The sequence below is a fragment of the Marmota monax genome, unplaced genomic scaffold, assembly GCF_021218885.2.
Source record: "Marmota monax isolate L192 unplaced genomic scaffold, Marmota_monax_Labrador192_F-V1.1 WCK01_AAM20220418_F8-fsc00024, whole genome shotgun sequence".
NCBI classification, from domain to species: domain Eukaryota; kingdom Metazoa; phylum Chordata; class Mammalia; order Rodentia; family Sciuridae; genus Marmota; species Marmota monax.
Window position 1 is genome coordinate 29,250,470 of NW_026695224.1, and position 22,366 is coordinate 29,272,835.

At 46.3% G+C, this 22,366-nt stretch overlaps 1 protein-coding gene across 7 annotated transcripts in view; it reads right to left on the reverse strand.

The window, feature by feature from the left end:
• Positions 1-22,366, reverse strand: part of Maf (MAF bZIP transcription factor) — a 309,968-nt gene that overhangs the window by 271,556 nt on the left and 16,046 nt on the right. Inside the window, exon 3 of one of the 7 annotated variants that reach the window (XM_046435192.2) lies at positions 8,129-8,827. The exons of the other annotated variants lie outside the window; for them this stretch is intronic. The gene's annotated coding sequence lies outside the window, so the exon portion shown is untranslated. Of the gene's footprint in view, positions 1-8,128; positions 8,828-22,366 lie in introns of those variants that run through there. 7 annotated transcript variants of the gene reach the window in all.

Consider the following 22,366-nt stretch of genomic DNA (forward strand, 5'->3'; position numbering starts at 1 on the left):
TCCCAGGCTCTGGATTTTTCAGAAACTTGAGTCAATAAAAGAAGCAATACTCTATAGGTTACAGTCTGAGATCTCTGGAATGCATTCAGTATCTTTGGGTTTTGACCCCTTCTTACCTCTAACAGTGGTGTGCTGGTAAACATTTAACAATCAGCCTCCCCAAGGGAAAAAAAAAGCCCTCATTTTTAGTGTTTCCTGATTTCTGTGGTGTAAATATACCCACAATGGCTGAATTTAATCTACCAATATGATATTATTAACTGCAGGGTTGGGAAGAAATGTACAATGCTGCATCAATGGAAGGTATTTCTATCAAACAGAACATAAATATTAATAACCTCAAGGGTATAAATATAGCAAAATTTACCACTTAGCTCCAGCTCCCTCTTCAAAGCATGTCCTGGGTGTCCAACAGGTTTGCCATGATCTGGTTTAGCATATTGATTTTAGTGAGTTATGTTGATTTTCTGCCTTCCAAAGTCCTTGGTTATCATTGCCTGAACCCACAATAATAATCCTTCAGAAGGAGATTATAAACTGGATGATCTCACAGTGGAACTCAGTCTTAAAGAAGTACAGAAATTAATTGGTGATATTTTGTGACCAAATTAACCACATAATAACAGAGATTGTGAGGTGAGGATTAAGTGGGTAAAGTAGATCTTTGAGCAGGCTTCTGAAATATCTCTGCTTTTTATTCATCAAATCAAGAACAATTGGCACATTCCCACTATAGTTATGAAATCTATAGATTAGATCCATGCCTTAATTTACTCATCTGGAAAATGGAAATAATTAATGATAACCACACCATAGGGCTTAATATATATGAAGAGCTTAGGGCAGAGCCCAACACAAAGTACTCTGTAAGTCTCTGCTAGGTTGGGGATTTTCCGTCACAGGCTTCTGCCACCCTCATATACATGCAAGAACGTTTTGGCCAACCCTCACTTTGACAGGCTTCAACCACCAGGATCTTTTCTTTTCTAAATTCAATTCCACTGCTAGTGCCAGCTATATCGACACTGGGCTACTGAGGAAGAGCTAAGCAAGACTTTTCTGCCAAAGTCATTTCCCGAAGTTTCCATTTTTGGAGGAGAAAATTAGACAATGGCCAAAATCAGCAGTTTGAGGGTGAAGGAGGAGAAAATGAGCTTCTCTTTGCCAATGGTTTTGTTGCAGAATTTTCTAGGCTCCCAGGTGCAGAGTGGGAGAAGAACTGCTCTGTCCATGACCAAGAAGAAATAGACCCACCGGTAGAGTCAGCCCAAAGGTAGAGCTCCAAAAATAAGGACTGATTTGGCTGTGGGTACTAGCTGTTCTCTACCATTGTACCCCAGCCCTCCACGTACCACTGTGTAGCCTTGGGCATGTCAGAACCTCTAAGGCTGTTTCCTCATCTACAGAGCCGAGAGGATAATGGTGGCCAAGTCTTTGGGTGTTGTGAGCATCCATTGGGATGATCTATGTTAGAGTTGACCCTGGTCACCCTCTAGTAGTGTCAAATGACCAAAGTGATCCATAAGCCAAGGCCTAGAGGGTGATTCAAGAAAAGGCAGTGAGTGTCTGATGCTGCAGGGGAGCAGATCAGGGCAAGCATCTGGTGTCACTTGCCCACCCCCAAAGGTCAAAATGAGGGCCCTGTCCTGCAATTTGAGCAACAGACTGAGCAAGCCAGAAAGTGACCAGCACGCCTTATAGCTGGAGTGCCTTGTTCCTGAGTTGTTTTGGTCTGTGGAGGCCATTTTACTAGCACAATGGTCATCAGAAAGAGCGTGAAAGGGAATCGTGCCCATTTATGCTTAAGTTAGACTAGGAAATGAGAAAGGAAGGAGGGAGAGAAGGACAGAGGAGGGAGGGAAGGAAGGAGAGAAGGTTAGTTTATCAGTTCACCTCCAAGGAAGTGCCATGGTTTGGTATTGCCCAGCAGTAACCATCTTTGGCTAACTGTACTGATCTGATTGTCATTTCATGTGATCATAGTGCAGCACTTATTTGGGTTAGAATTAAAGAGCAATATTAGAACAAAGTTTTATCTTTATTTTCTCATTCAAGAGATGAAGGGAGGTTTGGGTCACACTTTGAGTGAATTATACCAAATCATACTCCATTATACCTAAAGAGTGAGGCACAGAGATAGCTTATGTCCCTGGAAGAAGTGGGACTGGGGGTTCTTCATGAAGAGTGGGCACAGAGTTCTGGGCCCTAAGGATACACTGCTAAGTGACAGACACACCTTCTCCCTCACAAGCATTTAGCTGTGGTTAAGGCCAAGAGTCCAGGGGCTTTCTTTGAGACAACAAAATAAAAGAATGTCCTCCCTGTGGCTCTCAAAGATTGTCAACCTGGCTCCTACATGGTTGTAACAGGGGTTCCTGATTTCTGGAAGCTTCTTAATTTGGAGGGCTTATCAAGTAGCCCTCCAGCATCATCTCCCTGAAGCCCAGCAATCCATCCACAGTTAGTTAGTTCTCGGCTGGACACGGGTGCTTCTCTGAACCTACAGGAACACCACAGAACCCCCATGCAGGGTGTGCCCTATCAGTATCCCCCAACCTGTGTTTGTTTTGGAGGTTGTGGACTTTGATTTAATTGTCATTTCTGAAACCGCAGAATCACTCTTGAAACTCAAATGTGGAGCCCAAGGACATTGGCTGTGGTTTGCTTAGCTATAAACTGGCCTTGCCCCACCAAGAATACAGCTCGAGGGGACCCTTGGTTCCAGCCACTGAGGATGGACTGAGGTTCCAGTACCCGACATGGCACTCTCGTTACAATGAACTGCCGCCAAGGGCTGGCGGGGGTTCAGTTCACCACTTCAATCACCCGGGGCCGTCCACATCGCAAGACGGGCAAGGCCCCAGCCACTCTTTGTCCTCAACAGTGGCAAATTCCAAACACAGGATACTTGGCAAGAATTGGACTGGATCTTCCCAAGGGGAAGTCTGCAAGGGATGGATTTTAAAAGTCACGTACTTTTACCTGTTTCCCTGATCCCTCATTCAATAATTTAAAAAGAAACAAATAATCAGGTGATTGAAAAGCTTGGGCCCTCCACTGTTTTATTGACTTGTCACTACAGATAAATGGACTATAATTTACTTCAAGAGTAAATTACAAGATGTTCATAAAAAAAAAAAGTTGTACATTACGATCCCTAATTAAGATGTTCAACATGATTCCCCTTTTAAATTGGAGAAGCCAACGGAAATGGAAAACGCTGACGGTGCTGTATTTTCACTCTGCCTCTTTTCCTTTCTCTCCATCGTATCACGTTATTGTCTGGCACTCTGATGGGCAGATGTGGTGAAGCAAGCCTGGGGCCTCCAAGTTCTCCTACAGCATTGCTATTTTTGGTTTGGTGGGGTTTTTTTATTTATTTGATTCTACCCATGTCTACGCTGTTAACAGTATTCTTCAAAGAAATTCTGAAGCCACATACAGCTTTGGAGACCCTACTGGTTAAATCAGAGAGACCAGAAAGATTTGGGATGGGATAGGGGGTAGAAAAACACAGTAGGTTGAATCAGTGGAGTCCTGACACACACACACACACACGCAAAAAAGTAACCTGAACTGTTTTGACATTTTGTCTGCAAACACATGCGATTACGGACCTTGCCTTAGGGAGAGGAGCAGAAAATGTTCTCCAGAGCCAAAGTTGGCGCGGTGGTCCACACAACCCAATGAAAGCCGATGGCTGGAGAAGAGGGAAGGCGGTCCATTGGGTTCTTCACAGAGGAGGCTCCCCAGCTAGGACTTCATCATGGTAACCATTTGCCTTCATTGGCTCAGAGTTGTTGTGTGTTTGAAGTGTGCAGACACCACGCTAGCCGTGAGGGGCTGGAAATGGACACAACGGTGTCTCCAGTCTCTACAGGAGTCGCCATGGCCCCGGGCTCACAGCAGCCCTGGCCAGCGCTTAGCTCCTCCTGCCTTCAGCACGTTTCCTGCTGTCCCTGGAAAGCCTTTCCTTTCCCACCTCGTCCCCCCAACCCAGGACGCCAAACCCTGGCCCTGAAGTGCTGAACTCAAGCACCACCTCTGCTAACCTCCTGACCACGCTCCGTCACAGCAGTCCATGCCCGGTCTCCAGGGCCCGGGTGACATTGTCAAGAACGATTTGTCGAAGGCCTACACCAACCAAGCTGCAAGGTGGGGGGCACATGGGTTCCCTTGGCTCCCTCAAAGCTCACAGCTTTTCCACACTGTCCGCAGCCTGGATGGGAATGGACACCTCAGAATGTCCTCAGTCATCCTGGCCACAGTCCCAAGGAGGCGGACTCCTGATACCTGTAGACCTGGGTCTCCAGGCCAAAGCATCGAGCCCTTCCTAACCTCGTTCTGAAGGCTCCATGCTCTGGGGAAGGCCCCTTGCTCACCATGAAGCTGCTCTCCAGGGCTCTGCCTGGGACGCCCTTGAGGAGGAATAAGTGGAAGATGAGGAGGAAATGTCATCCTAGGCAAGCTGAGGGTCTGGCTAGGAGGCCTTCGTCCTCGCCCCTCTGGGTCCAGTCCCCTCCCCAGGTCCAGAAAGCAAATGAGATCCCTCCCTCCTTTTGAACAAAGACCCAACTCTTCAGGCTCCTGTTTTCAGTTTACACCTTTCTACCAGATAGAGATTTTCCCACTTGTCTCTTCTCCTGTCCATCCACCCACTCAGCAAATATGAAGTCCCCACTGTGTGCAGGGTCGGTGCGAGGTGTATGTACTGTGCAGGCCAACAGTGGGGCTCACTCTTGGGTGGATGTCCACACACTGAAGCCAGTGTCCACGAGGCACTAGACCCTCTAGACACCAGGCAGAGCTCAGGTTCCAACTAGTGGGTAGAAGGTTTCCACCAGACGACTCGTTAACTCCCAAACGCCAGGGCTTAGCACACTGTCCGTGGTTGCCTGTGGCTACCAAATCCTGGACATGTGGTCAGTGCCTGAAGAACCGAATCACTCATTTTACTTGATCCTCTCTGCCTTACACTGAGAGACGGAAGCAGGGTAATTTCCCCCTCACTGTTTTGGTCAGACCGGGTTTCACATTGTTGAAGGGCACATCCAATTGAGATCTATGTCAAAGTTCAAAGACTTGGCACAGAAATGATGTTTGTGAAGTATCTCATGACTACCTTTTATATCGAGTATGCATTGATACGATCCTTTTGGTTTAATGAGTTTAAAGCAATGTTGAAAATCATTTCACTGTCTCATTTTACTTTCCTAAGAGGGGCTGTTAGTGAGTTTAAGATTGAAAATGTGGCTCGTGTTGTCTCTTACCGGATGGCTCTAGATGTTTTAATAGACAACTGGCATTAAACAAGCAGGCCAGGCGTGGGTCTGGCTACCCAGATGACCTGAGGAGGTGTCCTGTCTAGTTCCTTTCACCCCGAGTAATGCTGGGGAAGGAGAGAGCCTTTGCTCCCTGTGAGTTTCACAACCAGAATGTGTTATCCAGACTCCTCGGAGCAGAACCATCTGGGGATATTAGTAAAGCCACCTCCAAACGGTTATCTCAGAATCGAAGTTTCTTCTTAATCTAGTTTACAATTCCATGTATTTCAAAGGCAAAGAGAGAGAGCCTTCCTGGAAGGTGGGGTGCCTTTCAAGTGGAACTAACCCTGCTTTCAAGATCCCCTCCACAGGGCCACCGCCCCCCCCCCTCAGGCCTCCAGGGATACTGGGTAAGCAAATGCAGGTCCTGTAGGGTGGCCACTGTCCCCTTCACTTCTGCAGGGGTTTCCGTTGTTGTTTTGTTCCAGAGAAGCTGGGAAGAGAATTCACTGGTCCTGGGAAGCATGCGGGCGTGTGGGAAGACTTCTTCCACCTGTTCCCCGGCAGGTTCGTTCGGCTGGTTGCAGGGGAGGAGGGAGGAGGAATTATGGGAAAGAAAAGTGAGAGAGCAATGCACAGGACTAAGGTCACCAATGTCAAAGCCAAACCCAACATAGGCAAGGGAATTAGCAATGGATCAGGTATGTAGAAATAGTCTCTGTGAGACTCATAACTGCCCTGACGGCGGGTTCTGAAGAAGCCCCCACTGTTCACAAAGTGCAGCCACCTACAGTGGCCCCCTCCACCCATATGACAACCTGGGGAGGAGGAAGCAGCGGTGCCAGCCGACAGCCCTTCCACATGCCCATCTTCTCTGCTCAGAAAGTCAAGATTTTGATCAGGTGTGCGCAGGCGACACGGTTCCCAGGAAGCCTAGCAGACGCCAGCTCTGGGGCCTCTGTGAGGTGCATCTTGATCAGGCTAAAGCCATGGTGGTTAGTCCCAGGACGAGCACCCACCATGAGGGAGAAGGGATGGCCTGCAGCTGCTGAGGCATGTGGGAATCCACTTCTGAAACGCTCTCCTTGCACTGACGGAGGGATGAAGTGTTGCTGGGCACTCTTCTGCCTTGGGTTGGGCTTGTGGGAACGCCTGGCCCTGGAGCCCCACCTCATCCTATATCCCAAGCCCGCGAACAGTGTGGATAGAAAGAAGAGAGAGCGTACTTCTTCCATCATGAACATGGAAATCAAAACCTCGTATTGTTCTGGAACTTCTTAGAGGAGATTATAAATCATTCACACCATTCAGAGTCAAATTTTCTATCTCTAAAGACCCCAAATACCCTATTACTGTCTTCTATATTGGCTGTGGCCCATGGGAGCTAATTCTAGTCCCTACCTGTTTTTATGGGGGGGGGGGAAGAAAACCTTATCAGAACACAGCCCGGTATGTTCACACATGAAAACCCACAAAACTTAAATTACTTACCACCTGATGACCTTTTACAGAAAAGATGCCAGCACCTCTCTATAACATGGCGACCCAGCCTTAGCAAGCCCACGTGTGCTCACAGCACTTCCCCGAAGGACTGAAAATATTCTGAAATCCCCCAAAGTGTGCAGGATTCCCCTCCCATTTTATAGATGAGGAAACTGATGTTCTGAGAAGTAGAGACACTGGCCCTCAGGTCACACAGCTAGAAACGGATTGGACTGCAAGTCTGACAAACTCCAGGTCATATACTACCCAGTTGAGACGGATCCCGCCTGGGGCCCTCCAGTTCCTCTTGCCTCTCAGGCCCTAGGTTTGCGTGTTAAAAACTAACTCAGTCGGTTCTGATGTTCAGGCAGGTGAAAATCTCTGTGGGTAGTCTGCTTATTGTTTTTCAAACACACATGCCCACCGGGATCCATTAAGCGCCAACACTCTGCCTTTAGAGATACCATGACAAGCCCTGGCCAGTAGGAAAGAACACAGGTCCGACTTCATGGAGCTTTTAGTCCAGCATCGGGGAGACATTTAGCTCCTGAATCTCACAGGAAGTACACAGTTACAAAAGGCCATGAAAGTTGAGAGAAGGAAAAGAGGGGCCTGGGCTGGTCAGGAGCAAGGGTCAGGTGCCATGGCTCATGGCCTCAAGCCCTCCCTGTTTCAAGACCAGCAAGTGATGCATGGGGTCAGGAGAGGGAGGCACCCTGCTTCACGAGAGGAAGAAGTCACAGGCGCATCTTGCCTACCTAATGGTGGCATCGGAACAAGGCACCTGCAGATGGCGGATCCTGCCCAGGCATCCCATCACACCAGGCTCTCACCTGCTTCAGTATGGACCGTATTATCCCTGTCCAAGAGCAAAGTACAAAGCTACCCATGTTAGTGGCCACCCTCACTTTGCATCTAACTGCCCTGAATTCTTAGACCTGAAGAGACTCGTAAGGGTCCTCAGCCGCTGCTCATCAGGAGGCAAAAGGCCTTTTGAAAAATGTAGTAGGGAAGCTCTACAGAGGACACCATTCTAAATGGACAGAACGATGGTGCAGGGCTGGGACAAAGCCTCCCATGTCACTTTCCTCCCATCCATAAATGGCTCAATCCTGACAAATAAATCCCATCTACCAGGCAGCAGGCCTTCCCATGTCCAGGGAGGTGTGTTCAAAATCCCTCCTGTCCCCAGAAACAGAATCTTGAAGCTTCCCACTTAGTTTTATAAGGCACCAAATGTGAATCCCCTTCTCCTGTGCTGGAAAACTGGAAATTAAGCTTAACATACAAACCTTTCTTTTCCAAAGAGGCAGGTTGGCCTTCTTCTATCGACAAGACTCCAGAGCTTAGATTTATTACAGAATGGTAATCAGGCAAAAGAATAAATGCACTGCATCTTTAATTCATTAATCACCTCGGAAAGCAAAATGAACTACAGTAAAGAAGACAATCTGTTTTCGAATGTTGAAGGTGGGGGAAGAGGAAGCCAGTTTCTCAATAAAAGCCAGTTGCTAAAATCCATCTTGTGGGCAGATTAGAGGAAGGACAGTTTGCCTCTGAGGCTGTGGTTCCACTGGGAGCGCAGCACAGCAGGCTGAGGACCTGGTGTCTGTGAATTTTCCCTGGTAGTCCCCGGTGTCCTCCTCTGGGCTCCTGTTGTAACTCGTATCTTGAACCATAGACTGGCTAAGAGACCAAGCTTTGGAGTCCGACAGTCCAGGGTTCAAATTCCTGCTCCATCTGGAAAATGGACAGTCCTGGGGGAGCCATCCTGAGGTATGGCCTTGACACACATCTATCTCACGGGATGTGGGTCCCCGAGGTGTTTCGTCTCCGCAACATTTTGCTTCACCAAATTCTCGTGAAAACAAACCTTGGCTAAGGTTTCAAATACAGGCAAACACCAAACGCCAGGTTCCCCTGCAGCCACGAGCAGCTGTGCACAGGCAGAGATGGCATCTGGCTCTGCGTCTCGGATCTGGCCTGGCAGGCGAAGAGCTTGCTTGTTCCTGCTGTCGCCGTCCCTGAGTCCTGGCTACCTGGAAACTAGAAACTGCTGTCTTCCCACCTCTTTAACAGACCTACAAATCGAATAGCAGTTAAGTCAACATCGTAGCCTCTCTGAGCCAGCCCTCACTATCAAGGTCTGTGCACAGAAACAACAGAGAGCGATGGCCCCAGAGAGTGTTGACTGAGCTCTTCCAGGGGGTTTTAGGATTTTCTCCTTTCATCTCTGCACAGGGTTGGCCTATGGAAGCACCCACTTTGCAGATGAGAACAAAAGCCCACGAAGGAGACAGGTCTGTCCTGCAGGTTCACAGCTGGGAGATGAAGAACAACCACTCACCCCTCCCTGAGCACTTCCTGCCTGGGGTACTGCTGCAGTAGGCTCCCATTCATTCTTAGCAACACACTAGAAAAGCAAGTCTCACTTTCCCCCAGAACAGTCTCAGAGAGGTTAAACCCAGTGTCTCCACCTTAACCTGGCTGACATTCAGGGCTGGATTGTGGACTGTGGACTGTGGTGAGAGCCGCTCTGGGCATGGCAGGGTGTTGAGCAGCATCCCCAGCTTCAACCCATAGTACCCTTCTGCCAAGAAATGACAATCAAAAACATCTCCAGATGTTGCCTAATGTCCCCTGGGAAGCCAGGGGAATCCCACTGCATGACCACAGGTGGAGGTCATGCAGGAGCTGGGAAGGTATCTGGTCTACCTGATCCCTCCATTAGATTGCTTTCCAAATGTCACTATAACTATCTTAGGACAGCACATCTCCAGTGCTGAAGTGTGATCCCTGTTCCTGAATCCCCTGGGGACTGGTTAGAAAGTATACATTCTCAGGCCCCTGCCCCAGGCCACCTGAATCAGACACACTGGGGGTGGAATCAAATAGCTAAGCGATTCAGGTCCTCACTGAAGAGGGACAATCAGCTCCTTATTGCAGTTAGTGGTTCTCAGCTGTGCATTAGAGTCTCTTGGGGAACCCGAAAACAGGGGTTCCTGGGCATCACCCTGAGATTCTTACTTAATTCATCAAGGCTGGGCACAGGCACTGCGATTTTGAAAGCTTTTGATGACCTCACGAGTGGCCAAAGTTGAGAAGCACCAGCCTAGAAAGTGTTGCCCCAGGTTCTCAGGGAGGTGCTGGTCCAAATCCAATAGGCCAAATAGAAACCATCAAGGATGTCTGTGACACATCGGTTCAGGTCTTGCATTGATGCAGCAAGGACCTCACAGTGGTCTCCTTTGCTGTCAATCTCAAACCCAAATCATAAAACCTAGCTGCTGTTATTATTATTATTATTATATTTGTATCCTTTTGCATTGACTTATCTAAATTTCTAAAGTTTGGGGAAGCTACTTAGTTGGACTGCACCAACTCCACGGCAGCCACTAAATGTGGCAGCTTCCTGTTTCTCATTATCCTGGATGTGTCTGTAAGGCAAGGCGTCCTCACTGTGGGTGGCAACGGAATCCAACCTTTCCTTTAATAATACCTGAGCATCCATCGTCAGGGCGCTGCCTCACCCAATCCCTCCCTCCAGCCCTTGCCTTCCATAACTGACCTGCTCTGCTCTGTCCCTCCTCAGCCCTTGGCAAGCCTATCTCCTCACCTTTCAAATTCTAGAGTCATTCACTTATTAACCTGGCTCTGTTTCCCTCCTTTCCTGTTCCCACAGCCCGGAACATTCTGTCCCTTCTTCCCAGGTGCCTATCACCTCCCCTTTTCCTGAAATCCTTCTTTGATGCCTCCAGCCTACCACATTCTCCCACTTCTCCATTCTTGCGTTTCCCATCAGAGCAGCAATATTGCTGTGTGTTTGGCACTTTTCTGTTTACCGAGTTTATCACATAGCTTCTGATGCTGCAGGTGTGCAGTAAGTGCTTGGACGGAGCTCTCCAGGTGGGCAGGAGTGTGGAAGGGACCTCTGATGTTAGAGCACCGGCATCCCCCCCTGCAAGCATCCCACCCACCGCGGCTCATTGCACACTGCCAATATCAGTCCCTGAATGTGGAATTGGGAAAATAAACACACCATTGGCTCCTGCAAGTCAGAGACACAGGCTCTGGCACACCACGGGCAGGAAACTAGCAAACATTTACTGGGAATGCATTCTGTGCAAGGCCCTATTGTTAAACCCTAAGCACAGGGGAGAAAAAGTAGAACACTGGATCACATCTAGAATGGAACAATAACAAAAAAAAATGCCTTTCCAGAGTGGCAGGTGACAGGCAGAAGATAAGGGACAGACAGGTAAAAAGAAGGGAGCAGTCAGCCTTTCTCAAACAGACCATACGGTTCCCTTGAGTCCGGAGAACAAAAATCCTTGGTGTTTTTGAACCGAGAAGTCATAGTTGTTGCTGGACACTTCCGCTGTCACCTGAGTGATAATGGGAATAGACAGTAGAAATGGGCACTTAATAAATGCCACCCAGCTGGTTGGTTAACCTGCAGAGAATTCCAGAAGGCTGGCTTTAGCATCCCCATCTGAAAGTTAGGGACACAAGGACCTAGAGAGGGGAAGTGACTTTGCCAAAGCCACCAGCCTAGGAAGGTGTGGCATTGAGGACCGTGGAAGCCGCTTCACCTGAATTTCCAGAAAACAAAGTGGTCCTTTCCTGCATCAAAGACTGACTCAGAGAATAGTCCCTTAGAGAGAACCATTCCCCAAAGGTATTCAAACTGGGCTTCATTGACCTGGAGCCCAGGGAGACCCAGGGGAGGGAGGAGGGCCAGGATTTGGAGGACCCACTCTAACCTCAGCAGCTTTCTGTTTCTATTTTATATAGTGATCCCACATAAACTTTCATTTTACAAATGGCTCCTCTGCTGAAACAAAACAAAATAAAATGAGTTTGAAAGCCTCTGATTCGCGCTACATCCTTAAATTTATGGAGGCGGTAACTGAAGCCGGGGGAGCTGCTAGCGGTCATTTCCACCACACTGTATTTCTCTCTAACCTGATGGAGTGTGAGAAGACTACAGGAGTGAAAGAACTTCCGGGAGATTTTCAACAACGCATCACAGTTCAATGATCTCCCTGCCAAAATGGAAACTGCTGAAACAAAAGTTTTAACTGCCAGGAACCACTGCCCCTGGACCCAAAGCAGTGGGTGTGGACCCCCCTTGCTGTCCTCTGCTGGGTCCCTGCAGCAAGGGTCTCTGGAATTTCCAGGCTCCGTATCACCAATGTCTCAACCCCCAGTTGCATCCAGATTCAGGCTGGAAACACTCGGCCTCCTGTTGTTTTACATAATTTCTCTGCAGGGGGCCCTGCCCTACTCACTATCTCCCCCAAAATGCAACAAAAGGTCAAAGAAGTAGAACTACAGACCCTCTGCCTGTGCTGCCTACCTGCCATGGGACTCTCTCTTCATTTTTTCTCCTCCAGAGAGAAGGGCTATGACTGCATTGCTGTATTTTAAGATATAACTCACAAATTAAAAACCGAAAGAAGAAACACATTTTTCTGTCAATGGCTTAAGGGGATTCCACCTCTAAGCTGCTGCTAAAGCTTTCTTAGTCTTTTTTACATTTGTAGCATTTTGGAGCAATTTGCTGGAGTCAAAGAAAGCAGTGAAATTTCCACAACCGACTTCAAAGCCCCCAAATCCTGCATCAGTGGAAGGGAGTCTGGTAGCAACACCAGAGGGGACATTTTTTCAAAGAGGCGTGTGTAGCAACGTGCCAGGCATTTTTGCCCTGCGTCTGCGATTGATGTTAATGGCAGACATGTGACCAAATCCCCTTGTAGTTCTTTGAAAAAATGCCCCTCCCTTTCTTCCCCCCAATACTGTGGGCTGTGACAATGCAGATGATATGGGAAAAGGAAAAGAGCCAGAGGAGCTGGCTCAGCTCAATGAGCCCCACTGGCCTTAATGAACCACCTTGGCCCCTTTTACCTGCTGGAGAGTGTGGAGCAGAGACAGGTGGAATGAGCAGAGGGGCTGCCGAGATGGCTTCCCCCTTGGAAAATGAATTCTGGGCAGAAAGGGTTTAAGAAAGGGGCATCGTGCTCTATCCCAGGGCGCGGTCACAGTGGCTCACTCCTCTCTTCTGTCACAAAGGCTTCCCTTCCCTCCCCTCCTTGTCCTGGCCTTCCAATTTCTTCTCCACCTGGCCACAGTTTCTCCATCTTGGTCCATGCTCAGGGTAATCCTTCCTCCTCGACACCTAAGTGACCCGTCGGTGTCATCTAAAGCCCCACTGCCAAGTTCATTTGGGTGCTATAGGTGGTGCACAGTGTTGGTGGAATTGGATCTTAAAACCCTTAAATCGTCACAACTCAGAGGCAAACCCATCAGAGAAAAGGTGCATTTTCAAAAGATCCATTTTCAATAGATCTCCAAAAGAGGACGTTCAGAAAGAGCCCTAGTGCGGAGGGCGCTTAGCAAGCTGTCCAGGAAAGGAAATGTAGCCACAACAGTGACCAGAAAGTGACAGGAGAGGGGTCTTTTTGAAAAGTTGGGAGAAGATTAAAAGAATGATTTCTAATTTTGACAGATTGAAAAGCCATTCTCTTTGGCATTTCGCAAATTTTGCGGGCTCTGATCAGCGGCTGGTTTGCTGGTCTGTGTTCCTAATTGCTCATCCACGTGCACCCTGAGCTTTCTGGAAAGTTTTTGAGATAACTACTACATGCCACTCGCTGATATGGGGTTGAGCTGGACACAAGAATATATGAGGTGTGAACTCTGTGCCCACGGTGCACAGTGTCCAAGAGGAGAGAAGAAACTCAGGGTACGGTTGTCTCACTAGGTAGGTCACGAGTGTCCTCAACAAAGGTCCATTATTTTTGTGGCTTAACACAGTGCTTTAGTGGAGAATCGATGTGCCTGAGAATCTATGTGTGATCCAGCCTCTTGGTTAACAGGAGCAGGGGTCATTTTCCCTTGCTCCCGTTTCTGCTACAACCCGGCTGCATGCCACATAAGCACCTGAGGATAATGATGACAAATAATATAAATATCTCTTTTGAATCCACAGAAGACTGTACGCATAATTCAGGAATACATCTATCCTTGTAACTTGAAAGCTAAATACATTATTCTCCTTTGTATGCAGAAAATTTTTTGAAAAATTACACTGTTAAAATTAGCCGTTCTACCAGCTCAAATCCATTGTAGATCCCGTGGCTCACACACTGGGTCTGGGAAGGATGATGGGTGAGCTGACTGTGTAGACACAGCAAAGGTTTTTTGATTTTCAATCACTTGACCCATTTTGCGAAAGAGAAGAAGGAGACTCAGGAAGGAAATCAGGGGACTGTGACCCACTCAGGTCCCAAGGGCTGCTTAGTGCCAAGACAGGCTTAAAGCTGAGGCTTCCGATTCCTGTTTCCTTTCTGGGGGTTCCTTATCCAACTGCTTATAAAGTATAGATTGATGTTAATAGAGCACTGGGAAGGCCAGAGAATGAGGGGAGAAACAAAGCAATTGTTCATCCCTCTCCATTTTAAACTGACCGGGGAAACGCTGAGTCGGCAGACATGGGATTAAAATGTGGGAATATCACCGGCAGCTCCTTTATTTACCATGTCCCTTGGACCCTTCTCCAGGAGTTCTCTGGCCTGGTTGTACATTTGAATTTCTGAGAATTGCTTAAAAATTAAAAATACTGATGCCTGAGCACCATCCACCCCCAAAGGTTCTGATTTACTTGTTCTGGGGCAGGATGTAAATGTTTTTCAACCCCCACACCCATACACCAGAAGACCCCAGGCTGACCACCATGGTCTAGGATCAGAGACCTGCTTAGGATTAGACATGCCTCAAGCCCTCTCATTGCTGTCTCCAAAAGAAATGCAGATGAGTCTCAGGTACCCCTTTCCCTCCCCTGTGTTGGAAACTAACCAGAGCAGGAGTCTAGTTCAACCCCGTTCTCAGAAAATCTGACTGGGCAGGCAGGCAGCTGGCCGTGAGGACCCACCCCAAGCCACTGCTGAATGGATGAGAGTGAGTGAACCTCTATCTCTGCAGACAACTGGAATTTAAAACCTCCAACCAACCTGTGCGTGGAACTTCGGAGGAAAGGCCATGTTTCCCGTGGGGCCCAGGCAGGGGAGAAGGTGGGAATTGAGGGTATGCTGAGCTGGGTTTGTAGGGAGAACGGCAGATGTGCCAAACGAAAGACGGGAGGAAAGAGGGACGTAGAATGGACTCTATCCCTGTTTCTCCTCCATACCAGGTTTTATTTCATATTCATAATAGACACCTTTATCCCTATAACAAAGGTACAGAAACCTCAACGCAGTTTCTAAAGAATCCCCGGGCAAAGCCCTAGGAAATTAAAACACTCCTTACAGTAGCTCTGATGTCTTGGATGGCTCATCCAGGGTTTGTATCAGAGCAGAGGATCCCAAACAGGGCTCCTGAAATCCTATGGGGAGCCATGAGCTGTTCCCATTGCTGTGACACACAGGATCACCCCATGACTGCTCTCTTCTCTGGAACACACGTCATGGGATCATGCTGATCCGATAAACAAAACGAATACTTAGAAAGACAGATGAATCATTCAGAACATAGGGTACAGGGGAAGACTAATGAAAGAGTTCTTCAGTGCTAAAGACAATAATAAGAACTTCAATACTTTAAGCAACTATTTTTTAAAAACCTATCCCCACACAAAGCTACTTTCCGCGAGATGGTTAACTAAAGAACAATTCCTACACTCACATAAATTTGGAAAATATCAGGCACCCTTTGTGTTGGTACAACACACACACACACACACACACACACACACACGATATACACATTAGCATATAAAGGCTCTGAGGTGACGATACCAAAATTACATGTTTAACTTTAATCCATAATTTCTCCAAATCACTGGCCACAAAAGTCCTCAAAGCATAGCAATCCCCCCACCTGGCCTTTTCATTTTTTCAGGGATAAAAAGTAAAGCAGACAATAGCTCTATTACCTCTTTTTTTAAGAGTAATAATAGATATAAACTATTGTTCTCAATTTTTCAATTTTGAAAACATTTATTTTAAAGCAGAGGGGGGAAGTCCAATATCATAACAGCAAAGTTATTCTAACACAAACCACAGCTTGCAAGGTCAAGGTCAAATTTTCATCCTATATAACACTGTCCATGGTCAAGCATGGCAGGGTGTTTACCCTGTGCCAGGTGCTTTACATACATTATCATATTTAACTCAGGTGCTTTACATACATTATCATATTTAATCCTTTGCACAGGCCTTTGAGGGACTACCCCTATCTTACAGATGTGGAAACTCTGTGTTCTTTTCAGTGCTACTTCGGATTTTGCTGACAACTTTTTATTAGATGGGGCTTTCGCTGGAGTGATTTAATGTGGATTTATCTTCACTATCCAGCAATTTCCTGAGTGCCAATTGTGCACCTGACACTTTACACATTACAAGGTATTAAGGAAATGTACCATCTATTATTTTTTAAATGTGTTTGAAATGACAATCTTTATTTTTTGAGTAGAGAAAGTTGGCTCCATTACCTACCAAAATCCAACCATGGGATCATTTGCTTTTAGAGCTGGAAGAGCCCTTGGGATGGAGACTGTGAGCGGTCACGGCTCCTGTCCTCCAGACACGGCTCAGAGGATTCATGTTTTATTCTGGCTTCACTTGACCCCACGCAGATGGAGATGACCAGGCAGGAAGGGGTCCCTGGGCTCCCACTGCACACGTGGAGGTTACCAATGGGGTGTGCAATGGTGGAGTGAGGGACAGACTGGGCAGGACAGGGGCAGCTGGTGTCTATTTAGAAACACCTGCATAACTGTTGTGTAGGGTCCAGTGTCACCTTCATTGCTTTTGTGCCTGAGTTTCCTCAACTGAATAGAGGAGATTAAAATACCTGCCCATATGGTTGATTTAAGGATCAAAGATGGCACAGGTGTTGGCTCCTAAGAAAGACCCAATACCCAGAGTAGCTGGATCTCAAGCCTACGCAGCTTTGGACGACCTCTGAAGGGCAAGACTGGGCAGAACACCCTTGTCCTCAACTCCAAGGAAGTTTTCTCTAACTCCTGACAAACTGGTGCTGTCCCCAAGAGACCAGAGAAAGCTAAATACCAACTCTCCTTTAAATACAAAAAAAAAATGTTCTTGATTCTCATAATAGTCTCTATACTTTCAAAGTTAGAGAAAAAATAAACCTGTAGTAAAAATTTTTGAATGAATATTAGAGTCCAAAACCCAAGAAATGTTCTAAATTGTGACTGGATCCCCATGACTCACTCAGGAAACCCCTTTTCTATGTTTTCCTCTTCATTTGGGTAATCTTTGCAAAAACCTGAGCTCCAGATAATCACTCACTCAGACTCTCCAATACCCGTGACGCCGGTTACACGTGCCTACACTCCAGTTGCAAATTTATGTCTCTGGTACCTTTGTAAAATATATATATATATATATATATATATATATATATATATATATATATTCCAATTTCAGAACATAAAACCCTGCTAATAAACAAGTAACAGATAGCAAATAACCAGTAGAACGTCTTCTCTAGAAATAAATTTCAATGAATGAGATAACCTGGCATTAACGTAAAATGATTTCGTTTTACTAACATTCATAAATTCCGTCCTTCATTACACACGACACCGTGTGCCTCTAATGTGGTATGGCCATTGTGTTTGTAACTTATAGACAACATTTTGTTGCACTGCAATGTTTTGGGGTGTGTGTGTCGAGGCTCAGGCCAGGGACCCATTTTTCCGGAGAGCCACACCAAGACCCTCTCACTGCTCGTCAATGCCAGGACTAAATACCTGGGACTCAGGTGGATGTCAATATTTTCACTGATACTTATGATCAATTTCCTCTCCAGTTTCACAGCATGTATCCTTTTCCACCCTTAAAGATTTTATTGTTCGGCGCCTTGTTTCTAGATAGAATTCTATAGCCCTGTTCATTTCTCATATTAACAGCTTAATATTTAAACTTGGGAAGACAGACAAGGAAAAATGGAATGAGAAAACTTTAGGTCGCCCAGTAAATCACACTTGCCTCTCACTTGACAGAAATCAGGCTGAGTTTGACAGGAAGCCCTCCCCTAAACTGCCCTTCCACATTTGAACCCGAAGGTCTAAGCAAATAAGTAAATAATTTTGGTTGGATATTAATTACGAATTATGTTTTTTCCTTTAAAGAATTAATTAAAAACACTAGATGGAATAAATATTTCAGGAGACCAGCAGCAAAGTGGGAAAATACCATGTGTTTGGAGTTTTAGTGCCCTCTGAGTACGGAAATTTATTTGCAGCAAGCAGAAAATAGACAGCCAGCATAAAAACACAGCAGAGTCCCTCTAGTAAAATTATTTATCAAGCTAACAAGGGAGGGACCCTTCTAGTAACAACAAGCCAGCCAGGAAAAGCCAAGGCTTTATATTTTACCTTTGGGTTAGCAAACCAGTAAAAATGCCAACTGACAAGCACTTCACATAAACATTTCTTTCTAAATGAGCTTCCTTGTTAGGGGGAAAAGGAAAGAAAAAAAGTCTTCCAAGCTAAGGAGTACTACAGCTTCCAGAGAATTCTAGCATGCATGTCCTGACCCTTCGGTACACACGTATACAACTGAAGACACAAGGTAATGTGCATTACAAATGGAGTCTAAGTAGCAGATTAGAAGTTCTCAGCAGTGTGTCCTCTTACTTGGATGTTTAGGAGTCGTGGGATCAGAAGATGCTTTTTCAGAATCAGCTTTAACAGACCCTGAAACAAACTCCTTCCATATATATCTACAAACACCAATGTGCACTGACATTGCCGCTAGTGTACAGGACTCATTGCTATATATTTTTTTAATATTTATTTTATGAGCAAAACCCCAAGGTGGGATTTTACAGTTTAGCTTAACTATACCAAACTTTGATTATAAATTACAAGTCTCTTTATTGCAGCTTGCAATAAAGCATAACAAAATAGCAAAAATAACACAAGAAAGAAAGAAAAGGAAAAAGAAACCTTGGAGTCAGAAGCACCTAGTGGCCTGATCCCAATTAAATTTTAAAGAAATAGTAAAAAAAAAAAAAAAAGACATTCTCAGAATAACTGCATCCTCAATGGCTCTGAGAATAACTTCTGCCGAATTTACAATGAAATCACGTGCTAGGATCCCATCTTTGCTAAAGTGAAAATCCCCTGGGTTAATGGTGCAATGATAGGAAGGTGCCTTTTTATTGTGGAAGAAAACGATGCTGGTGCACAGTTACATGAATGACACTGTAAAATGTTGAGTGGAGACAGCCAGAAACCCCTTGCAGGAACCAGACGCCCACCCTGCTCCCCACCCATGCCTTAGAAAAAGCTTCTCAGCAACGGGGATGGCGTTTCATTATTAACACCAGCTGACTCAAACAAAATAGGAGGAAAAAACGAAAAACAAATCCTTCCTTATTTTTTCCTTCTCCAGAACAGGGTGACATTTCATGACGCCTCTGTACAACTTCCCACTCTCAGGAAGGAGCCAAGTTGTGCCCTGTGCTTTTCTTCCAGGGTCAAGGCCTGCACTCTCCAACTCTAATCCTACGGCCCAGTTCGGGATCTGGGTGCATTATTTGCCCACAAATCTGTAGGGGTGATTTATAGCACAGACCTTGCGGTATTTCATGACCACATTCCTTCTTTGCCCTTGGATGAGGGGTTACCAAGCAAGTAGAGATCAGAGCAAACAGATCTAACACTCTAAATAACTAGGCTCCCCAACTGCCAGTGGAGCAAGTTGGAGGAATGTCTGAGCACTTCACATGCTTAGCCACCACTTTACCACCCTCACCTGAGCAGGTACTGGACTTTGAAAGCTGCAGAAATGGAAGTTCTGATGCAGTGGTTCTTTTGGATCAGAGAATATTGAGCAGGTGGGGAGGTGATGGATCTAGGGAAAGAATGAGATGTCAAAGGGCTCTGAACATAGGGTGTGTCTCCTTCTCAGAAGGAGTGAGAGAAATCCTGTTCCCATCCTGTACCCTCTTGCTCTAGGAGGGCAAAGCCAGACTCAACCCTATAAACGCCTTGATAAAGCTGGTGATAGCCCATGCACTTTAGTTTCTTATTGTTCTAGACCATGGCAAAAAAAAAAAAAAAAAAAAAACTGCTCAGAGCTTGAAAAGGAGAAAAAGAAAAAGAAGATACGAAAAGTCTGGGGGGAAAAATATAATAACAATTCAACAAACAGCCTTCAACTGTTGGCACAGAACTTCAAGTGCATGAGGGGCACAGACGCAAAGCCTCATAAAGCAAGTCTTAGGCTGGGTCACAAAGGTCCACTGCGGGGAAGGAGATTTCTAACCTCTGTTGGCTCCGTCGCTGCTGAGAGGCCAGCTGTGTCAAGCATCCCTGCCAGTGAACTTAAGCGCCTTCCCAGAGGCAGCTCATGGTCCAGCCTGCTCAAGGTACAATGAGCACCTTAAAATGATGTGAAAGAATCCCAATTGCTCCATGAAAAGAGAGAGAGAGAGAGTAAAGAAGAAAAAAAGTAGGGAAAATAAACAGAAAATTCTTTTCTATGCAAAACACTCAGCCCAGCAAGACCCCTAACATTAGGTTTCTCCCCCATTTCCTGCACATCAGGAACGAACCTCATTTGAAGCATAAGCAAGCCTGAGGCACACCACTGTGCAGTGTAGACTCCAGCCCTTGAATCAACCACCATGGGTAACACAGGGACTCTGCGTTGATTAACTTTACAGAGGCCGAGTCAGCCCGGCATTAGGATCCTTTTAAATAATCACAAACCCCAACTCGGCCCTGCTGCTGGACGCAGGTAGAAGAAGAACAGAAACTTCCAGCCCAGCGCCCAATTTGAAGGAAGACGACCTCAGGGTCAATTTCTCAGAGCATTTCAGATCAATTCAATTCTCACCTTCGCTGCCTACCTGGGAGCAAATGAACTTCCCCTGCTTTTCAATAGACTGAAATGACTCGAAATCGTCACTGGCTGCATGGGAATGACCGCATTAATAGAAGATGCTGGCAATTCCTACCAACAGCTCCCTCTGCCTCTGTTTTTGGACGTGTCTGCCTCACCTTACCAGTGACTGTGTCATAAGATGTGCCCTGGATTCCTAATCAGGTGAGAATGTCTTCCAGCAGCTTACACCTGAGGTGACTGCTCAGTGGCCATCTTGTCCCCATTGAGGAGAACTGTAAATCCCACAGCCGGTTTGATTTTTCCCATGGAGCACCTGAAACTGGGCCCTGCCCTCCCCCACTGGGGGCAGTCTAGTTCCCATCTGCGAGGATCTAAGTGCTAATAGCTTTATTACATTTCCTGTAGATGCTAGAGAGGCACACTGAATTTTCCCCCTGGGTTTCCCTCGTCCTGGCATTTTCCAAATATTACAAAATGGAAAGCAAAAACAAACAAACAAACAAAACCCTCAACCCTGGTGCTTAGCTCATTTATTGCTGATAATTTCATGAGGTGCCAGGAAAAGCAAAAAAAAAAAAAAAATGCAGACACAAAACAACAACTTGACAGCAATTTTTTGGAGTGAGGAAGTGAGAGACTCAGCAAGCTGCAGGTGAAGGGAGTTTCAACACTGGCGTCTGCGAACAGCAGCAGTAAATCTGAGCTTTTGGCAGGTGACGGAGTGCACGGCGTGCTTTTAGAAGGAAAGCTTTTTACAGAAGCATCATTGTTTTAAGTAATGAGTCCTGCACTCGTGTAGAAATTCCTTCTTCCTTTCTTCCCCCCAAATCCATCACATTTCTTTAAGTCCACCCCGCTAACAGTATACCAGAGTTGGCTGAAAATAATACACGTTCGTGTGGCATCATTAGACCAGTTCTTCTGCTATAATTAATTGATTGAATCAGCTCGGTCGTGGGCCAGTGTCTGGAGAATGGAAGACGTTAGCCAGACTATGTAAAGGGAGTGCGGTGGCTGATACAGAAAGGCACGAGAGAAATAAACTAACAACAACAACAAAAGCAGTCAGGGGAAGTCTGAACAATGAAATACCTTAAACAGAAGTGCTCCCCTTGATTTTGTTAGATAGACACCCTGATGCAACATGCTTGAGTTCTATCATGGAGTTTGTGATAGGTGGGTCCCATTGCAGATCTCCCAGCAAGATAGCATGCTCCTGCTCTGGTTGTGGGTGAGTGAGTTTAATTCTGAGAACTAAGTATGTAGAAGCCCTGAGAAGGCTTCAGTGAGGACAGGGCCAAGACCAGCCTTTCCCGCCAGGGACACCAGCTTAAGGTCTCTTTACTTTTACATTTGAACTAAATAGTCACACATGGTGTGCTGAGACACCCCATCAACACTGGGCATCAGGATTTTGCATTTTATTTCTGAAAGATTATGGGCAACACAGAAAGAAGAGTAAGCAAAATAGAAACGAGGTTTCTGAGCACTTGGGCTGGTTTTGTTCTGTTGTGGTTTAGTTTATCCACACTCACAAGACAGCAATGCCTTCCTCACATTTGACAGCCTTTTGAATTCCTACCATTGACATAAGTACGGTCAGGGTAAAACATGTCCAAGCCATAAGACTAGAGAAACAATTGATGGGTACGTTGGAACCGAGGACATGCTGTTTCTACGGGTCCCATCAGCATTCCCTATAAGTGAATGCAAAGCCACAGCAGGCCTCTCCCCTGT